Source organism: Polypterus senegalus, chromosome 14 (assembly GCF_016835505.1).
Source record: "Polypterus senegalus isolate Bchr_013 chromosome 14, ASM1683550v1, whole genome shotgun sequence".
In the NCBI taxonomy this organism is placed as follows: Eukaryota; Metazoa; Chordata; class Cladistia; order Polypteriformes; family Polypteridae; genus Polypterus; species Polypterus senegalus.
Window position 1 is genome coordinate 68,788,439 of NC_053167.1, and position 9,353 is coordinate 68,797,791.

Below are 9,353 nucleotides of genomic sequence, written 5' to 3' on the forward strand. Positions count from 1 at the left end.
CACTGCAGTTTTGTATGTTGTGGTTTGTTTTAAAAAAAAAAAAACTGAACACTTTTTATACCAGCTTTTTCTGGTTTGAGTCCTCATTGCACTGGTTTATGTCTGGTATCATGACTATCGATGGCCCTGGGTTCACAAGGATACCATCTGCAGGTAACTTGAGCATCACAAAGTCTTTTTCTGCATTTAGTTGACCTATTAGCCTTATTCAACCATTAGCTTCTCTTTGAGAAAGCTAGTAAAGTTCTTCATATGAAGTTGGATGACACTTTGTAGGCAAAGTCTTTATTGATATTTAACAGCGGAAAGGTTTTTATCCATCTGTTCAAGTAAGTACTGCACTCAAAATGAAGACAGCATTTATTTTTGTCTGGGAGGCTTTTCTCTGTTTTTGTATATGGATATGAAGATACCAGGCATGTCTGTGATCTTGAGAAAGCTGACAAGGTACTGACTTGAAATGAAACTCTCTGAATGCAGATTGTGTTCCTTGTCAATTTTTTTTAACATTGGTTTTACCATAGCTAGGACACCTGGGGCCTCATGCATAACGCCGTGTGTAGAATATGCACTATAACATGACGTAAGTACAAAAGCCGAAATGTCCTTACGCACAGAAAAATCCAGATGCAGGAATCTGTGCGTACTCCAACTTCCACATTCTTCCGCTACATAATTCCCGGTCAGCGTGAAAAGTAACGCTTGTGCACACGCCTTATGTAACGCCCCAACTCCTCCCAGAATTACACCTCTTTGAATATGCAAATCAATATAAATCGCCCTTAAGCTCAGCCTTCTGTGAAAAGACAATGGGAAAAGCACGGGGGGAATACCAAGTAGAGGTAAAGGAAAAACATACTATTTCTTTAATTAAACCGCGGTATAATCAACAAAAGGAAGTTGATCGAGTGACATAGCGTGTTGGAGAAACTTGAAAGCTCAGATATCAAAGTCGCCATGAACAAGCGAGTCATAGCCCACCGTCTGAGTGTCATATGAAAGCTTATTTGGGTACAGAGAAAAAAAAAGGCACACAGTGGGGAAAAAAGCATGAAATGTCAACTTCAATCTTGAAATTTCCACTTTAATCATGTAGATTGTTTTGTCATTAAAGTAGAACATCATAAACGTCATCTTAAAATCGTTTAATTAACCAGTTTCTCAAATCACATCGTAATTAAAGTAGCACGTTAAATGCTTTGTTTTGTATGTGATCTTCTATGTGTTCTATGTGTGTGAATCACTACTTGCTTCTTAAACCAGCTCTCTTCCTCCAACTGGACACAGAATCCATTACATTCGTGATATTACAGCTCTCTGAATAACTAAAATACTGAGATATATACGTAATATAATTTTCATAAAGATAGGAGTTAAAGCACGTTATTAAACATGGGTTTCATGAAATTATTTATTGCAGCAGTACACATGGGTGGCTCTAGGCTTGTGGCGGCCCTGGGCAGAGAAAGAATTGGTGGCTCGCCGCCAATGTCAATATGGTATCTTATGCACGGTGGATGGCCACGTCCGTTGCAGATACTGCATAGCCGCCTCGTGTTCATGACACAAGCGTTTCACTTTTGTCGAAATCTGCGTTTTTAGCTGTGTCGTTATTTTCTCTTTCTGTTTTCTATTCAATATATATTGGCGTGGCCGCGCCTGCAGTCCTTGCTTTTCTTTCTCCAAGTAACCAATCGCCACACAATCAGCTCTGTAATAGATGTTAAGCCATCTGTAAGCTTAGAGCACTGATTCTTCAAAACGTTTAAGGAACATTGAACTATCTTCGTAGTATATGTTTAATTATTCTATCCTTCACGCCAGTCCCAGTGAAGAATATAGACTATTTAAATGAAGTTAAAGTTTTACCTGTATAATATAATAAACATATTTTGCTGCATTTCATCTTAAAAATCATCATATATAAATACGTGCTTTATAAAGTGGCTCAGGTTGTGCAATATAATAACTGTAGTGCAAGTTTACAGTGAGGTAATTGTACTTATAAGTACAAACAGTTCTACAAGGAGCAATTGATTGAATGCGTTTATAGTTCTTGGGATGAAACTGTTTCTGAACTGCGAGGTCCGTACAGGAAAGGCTTTGAAAAGTTTTGCTGTGGCCGAGACAGTGTGTGCTTAATGCCGTATACCGATAATTCTCTTTCCGATTAGCTGCTGCTGTGATTCATACTCAGCTACAGTGATAAAAATACTCCGAGTGGTGTAGTGAGAGTAATATGGAAAAAGATGATCCGCTGTGGCAACTACTAATGAGAGCAGCTGAAAGAAGAAGAAGGAGAAGTGAGAGTAACAACGCTAAAGCAGTTATGGTATTTGGAATACTATGGCTCTTCCCTGAACTATTATATTGTTACAAGTTAATTACAATCAGATGCATTGCACTAATAAACAATATGCGGTTAGATTCAGTGTATTTATAAAACCGTGTCAGGAAAATAAGGAGTAACCACACAGGAACAGTAGCATTGCTTTGACGCTGGGTGCTGCCAGTCTGCAAAACCAAGCGGAGAACTTGCGTACGACAAGGTATGAGGTACCGTGTAAAAGTGTGTGGGTTTATGCCAAGTGTAGGTTTTATACATCGCGATTTGAACGTGGAAAAGTTCTTACGCAACATTTCTGTGTGTACGCACCGTTTATACATGAGGCCCCTGCACTTTTTGTCACAAGAACAATGCTGGAGCAGTTAGTATGAGTAAACTGACTTTCAATCAAATTAACTTTCCTTCGTACTTTCTGGGGTCCATAGATGAAAATGGTCATCTAGTAAATTATGTCTATGCACTTGTGAGATCTGACTGAAGATAGACTAGAGAATTGTTTTATACAGCATTTAGGATAGTTGCTGATTTCAAGATTTGAGACATAGTTTATGATGAGGCACCAAAATAACTATTAGTGCTATTCCTTCAGTAATATAGACTGACATCATTTACAGGTTCAGATATCCAGATGATGTATAGTTGATTTTTTTAAATTCTAAATAATTCAGAAAATACAGTACATGTGGTGTATTGGCATCCAGCTTTTCCTGGGGTTTGCACTTACATATGGCATATACAGGTATTCTGTGTTAACTGTTTTTTTGTTTCAGAGATGGGTGCTGCTGAGTTTACGTTTAGTACATTCTGTGATGGCTTTAATATCCTTGCTTCCTATGATGGCAACTGTCCAATTAGGTTCTTGTGAATGGGGTACAGCATGTGCAGAAAATGAACAGAATTCATACAGCATATGAAAGAAGGATAGATTAAAAGTAAGACAACAAGCTGCAGAAAGTATTGTATGCACAGTGGAAGCAAATTTAAAAACAGTAAGTTACCAAAGAGAGAAACAATACTAAAGAACATAATGTAAGAGTAAGTTAAAGAAAGGTCAAGAATAATGTGCAAGAAGAGAAATGGCATCTGAATGTAGACTTGTAAGTTTTCTGTCACATTGTGTCTTCGGTGCATTTTAATGCTGCACATCTTCTCTCAAAAACACTAGCACTGAGTACTTTCAGCCAACAAATTATTCAGCAGAATTGTGTTGTGAAATGCTACTGGGGCTCCTTTATACCAAAAGCAGTAAGCCTGCTTAATGCCTCACTGTGACTGAGATTGCCAAGTCAGAAGTTTTCTTTGTTGTTAACTTTCTTCTTTGTTCATACCACAGTGTGCATATTTATTTATTTACTTATCTACCTATTTATATATTCATTTGTTTAAAGAGCTCCTGTAAAAAGCCAAATGTCTCCCTAGGGGCAAGTAAAGTTTTATCTGTCTAACTTCACAATTCCAAATTATGTGTAAACTTCCTGAAAAAGTATTTAATCAATTCTAGAGTCAAAATGCAGTGCTGCCAATTAAAAAAATGCTATTTATTTTCTGCTGTCTGTCTGGTTTGCTTGTGTGGGTATTAATATAGCCTATAATGCCTGTGATTGACAGTGGCACCCGGGAAGGCGGTATATCCGTTTTCTTTTTTCTGGTGGAATTTGCATAAATCACACCATTTTTCAAAAGGAGAGGGGAACAGCCATCGAGGAACAAAAGACGGATAAGACCTATCTAAACTGATCAGCATCGACCCGGGCCAAGGGAAATGGTTCTGCAGCTTCAAAGACCTGTCTATATAGGAAGAGGTCAGTGATTTGCTCTAGGAACATGCATTTTTGCATTCCATTATATCTAACGGACTCAGGTGGTCTCATGAAGTCCTTTTATTTTTACAATGGCGCAGTCTGAGAAACATTTTACAGTTAAGATTTACAATTCTTTCACCTGCTGTTAACGGTTGGCTAGCACTTTAGATTTGTGTGTGAACTTTAGAAGGAGGCTGGGAGTGTGATTTTTCCACCGTATATGTATTTTTATTTACACGTATAGGGATTATTTTGGGTTGGTGGTGGGGATGGTTGCTGTTTTTCATCTTCTTGACTTTCTTTTTTTTGTATATTTCTCATTGCTTATGGATGTTGCCTTATAGCTATTTTTTATACTGTATACAGTATATTCATTCGTCTGTTTGAGCTGATCATTTCAAAAGGGGCATATGGCAGGGTGCTGCAGGGTGCCATATTGGCCTAATCTGTTTATTAACAGCCTTAAGTTTACAAAAGGTGTGCAGTAGCGATCAGCCCGTTTCAGTATGTCAGGGCAGATTTGTTACAAACATTCATCACATAGTAATGGCAATGGAACACAGGCTATGGCTATGACAAATCTTGATTAAAAGTTCTTTGTTTTATTCTACTATTGTAGATATGCTCACTTGAGAAATAAAACATGTTGAAAAAACAAACTAGCAGAAAAACACACTTGAAATGTTAACATAATACATATAAGCTCTAAAGAACCATTTGCATTTAAATACTTTAAAGAAAAACTATTTTCAAAAAAGTCACTATTTCATTGACCCTTTAAGGCAGAACATTTAATGTAGCTTTCAAATGCTTTCCCTCATTAGCCTGATTCACACTATAGGATTTTTCTTTTAATAGAAGAAAATAGCAATTTAAATATGACTGTGTATTAGCAGTAATAATGTGTCAGATTTTTCATTTTTAATCAGTGTACATAATTAAAAGCAATGTTACACAACAAATATCTGTTGAAAGTTAAATCATAAATTAGACTTGCTAATTCTAACTCCAGGACAGCGTAGATTTAGATTGACGTTTTATTTCTCTCATTGCACACTAATAGGATCTTGAGCATCTCTGAGTCAAATGGTAAATAAGCCCACACACAAATTCTTTAACACAGTACATAGGTAAGAGTTTTCTGTAGCTGAAGAAAATGATATATACCACATCAGTTGCCGGCAGGATGCCTCAGATACACACGCATGCACAATTTTTCCCTACAGATTAGATATGTATTTCTTGGTGGGGTTATCTCATTTAGAAAATATTTACCAGATAAATTGGTCTTGCAGAAAACTGGCCAAAAATATCTTCAAAGATCAGCACAGCAGAGCATGATCCAGACAAAATCATCTATCATATTTACTCGAGTCCCTTGAGTGGTTCAGAGTGTGCCCTCATTCTGTGCTGCTTCTATATTTTAGCTTCCCTGAAAAAGCCTGTTTATATCAGGTCCCTTTTTTCTATATGATTTATAAATAGCATATCCATTTATTTACTAAGCCTGTTTAATTAAAATTTTACGTTATTGGAGGCTGGAGCCTATTCTGGCAGCTGCTGGGTAGAAAGCCAGTTACCATCTCTAGACAGGTAAAACATGATGGAAAAAATATTAAAAGACTAAGTTTAAAAATGTCTGCAGAATGATTTGGAAATTTAAAAAAAGTGCAATTGTATTTTCTGTCTTTAAAACCTAACAAATGATTGATTAGAGGAAGTGTTAAAGTTCCAGACGCACTCCGGTGAAAAAAGGAAAATCATTATTCTTCGCAGTTATGTAAGTATAAATTGAAGTATTTTTTGTTGCCTTTCTATAATGACATTCTTCTATAGGCCCTGCCTTGATCGCTTCATTCACTTTTCACAAGCTCTTCATTTAATGAGGTATCACATACACATAAATTCATACCTCAAAACACTTAATAAGCCCATAATTGCCTATTTACCACTAACATGTGGCAGTTTGCAAATCTAATTAATGGCATCAAGAGTGACATATGAGTTCAAGCCTTCCAAACAGCAGTTTCTACAGACTTCTGTAATGAACAGCATGTTGCCCGTACCTAACAATAATCTGGATAATAACACACATTTTGCAGTGTTTGAGCTTGCTTTTTTAGGTCATATGAGATCACTTGGCATTTTATCATTTTAGTTTTTTGTCATCTCTGTGTTTCTGAATTAAAATCAGTAAAAAATTATAAACATTATCTATGGTTGCATTTTTGAGTCACTGCACAGAACAGAAGGCTACATTTCTGTTGACAGGGTGATAGTTTGGGAGTACTGACCATTTAATTTGAAACAGAATTTATGTGATTTAGCCAAAGTTCACAGTGCAGCAAATAGTTTGACTCTGGTAAAGGAACTAGTGTAGAAAAGTGGGAGGGTGCATCTTATTATATAATGGCTTATTATTTATATAATGGTTTCAGTTAAGGCCAGACGTTTGTCTCATAACTGCAGAGTCCTGGATTTGTATACACTGTCTTCCTGGTGTTTGCATTTTATCTCACTGTGGGGGTTTTCTCCCATCCCTCAAAGCTGTGCATGTTATTTTTTGATGACTCAATATTGACCCTATATATGTTGTAAATGAGTGTACTCTGGATTATCACCCCATCCTGTGTTTCTAGCTTGCAGTCAATACTGCTGGGATAGGTTTTGACCTCTGCCTCTTCACATTTTGCCTTTTTTATTGGCAGCAATGAGGGTTCATTGCCACCATGTGACCCCATAAGTTGTACTATAAGACATCATCTTCAGAACGGTATTGAAGATTTTTGTGGTATTAGTTAGTACAGAAGGATTTTCAGATAGTCTGGCTTTTAGAGAGACTGGGCGTGTTTGAAGACTTAGTTATTGTGTTACTTACAATCTCCTGGTTTTGACCTTTGCACGTTATTTTGAATATGCCTATTTTCTTTTCATCTCCTGCTCTGTTTCAATAATTCATTCTGCCTTTTTACAACCATGACAGAACAGTACTATGTTAAGACAGATAAAATGAGAAGTGCTGACCTAGATTCTGAGTTCACATTGTGTAAGATGTCACAAACAGAATAAGGAATTAGGGGCGATGAAACGTCCAGATGACCAGGTCTCCTGGTAAAGAGAACATGAGATATAACACATGGATGCAGTCCCAAGGCATCTTTAAAATATGGATTGTGAGTTGTTAAAAGGAAGATGTGACTTCTTATAGGTATACATTGACCACATTACCAGGGCTGCAGGTCTGCATACATTACATGAAAAAGTAAGGGCAATAGTCGAGACACCTGAGATCATTTGGAGACCTGATTAATTACTATGGCTGATTCATACTTAATTTGGCACCCACTCTGGATCCATTGAATATGTTGATGAGTAATGAAACATATTGAAGTTGGTTGGAAAAATGTGAGTCAGCATTTAGAAAGGCAAAAGAAGAGCTTATGTTACACTATTTGATGACTCACTATGATCATCAGCTCAGTGTTCAACTGGGACATCATTTGTAATGTGCTACCTAATGGAAAGGAAATGCCAATAGCTTTTTCTTCATGGAGACCAGCAGGGATGAACAACTTTACACAAAGACTAACCATAAAACTTTGGCAGCTGTGTTAATATACACAGTATATGGCCAGAAGTCCCCACTTTCCATTATTTTTATTTCTCAGAAATAACACCCCAGCAGGAAGAATGCAAATACGTCCCCTTTTGCTCTACACACACAACTACACAATATAATACAGAAAGACAATTCACTGTAGAAATTCACAGTCACTTGACTTATAGTAAATGTGGAGCATTATGACAGACTACCATATACAGGTATACTCATGTATAAGTCGGGACTTGAAACCCAAAAAATCGGTCATAAAATCAGACCCTGACTTATATGCCCGTTCAAAAATACGACACATAATTTTATTTTTTTTACATCTTCTTCCTTTTTCCATTCTGGCATCAGTTTCTCAGACACATCGAATTTTGTTGCAGCAGCTCAGCTACAAATTTCTTTCGCCACTTCAAAGATTTTTAATTTAAAAATAGCTTCATATTTTCTTCTAATCGAATGCTCCATCGTAAATAAGGGATGCTCTTACCATGAAGGTATATGAGGGTGTGGGATAAAAAAACACAAAAGAGTGCAAACATCGCTTCGGTATAGTTTGGGTATTATCATGTGGTCACGTACGCACAATACATAGAAAAAAAGGCAGTGTGCTCTGTGGTTACTCTCTCAGGTGGGAGTTAGCATATCATAATCTCTTGGACCAATAAGCATCAGTTTTCTGCATTTGACTTATACGATCGACATAAAATACCAGAAATTAAACGTGAGTATATATGGTAGATAACTTAGAGGTGCTCAGTCACCAGCAAATGGAAACAGTACCATTCTGCTCCACTGAAATTTGACAGAAGACACTGGCTGATCTGATATTGTCAAAAGTATAGGAAAGGACAAAAGGCAACAGATTTTGGTAAAAATGTCACACTTTCATAATAGGTGGCTATAATAACAGTAATGTTATTTAATATCTAGCATTAGAGTTATTGTTCCACATAAGCTATGCAAAAGTGTGCTCACATTTCTATACACTAACAAACACCTCTCCACTCTGGGTCTGATCAAGTAAACCATGACAATGGATACATGTAAATTTTGATGGGACAAGCAAGAGAAAATGTGCTTATGGTTGTTGTTATCATTTGAAATGGTCAGAAGTGCAGCTCAACAACCACAGAGAAGACCATTCAAGTGCTAAAAAACATTTCTTATCTTTTCGGGATACCTTAAATTCATGTTTGTGATAGTGGACCACAATTCACAACAGAACAATCTATCACATTTCTGAAGGCAAACCATGTTAGACACATAAGCTCAGCTTACTTCTATCCCACTGCTTTTGGCCAAGCCAAGAATTTCTACAAACTCTTAGGCAAGCACTAAAGTTCTCTAAAGTCCTGACCACTATTTAGCAACATCTGGCTACGTTTCTGTTAACATACTGCAGCAACCCACTTCTTACAACAAAAGAAACTTAGCAATGCTTTTATGTTATCAATTATGTACTAGTTTTGATGCTTTGAAACCCAATTTGAAATATACTGTACATCACAGAAAGGACTCTGAAATCCTTTGCAGAGACTGAGGATCCAAGTATAGAAAATATTTTTTTCTTTGCCATATTCTGTAGCTGCTTGTG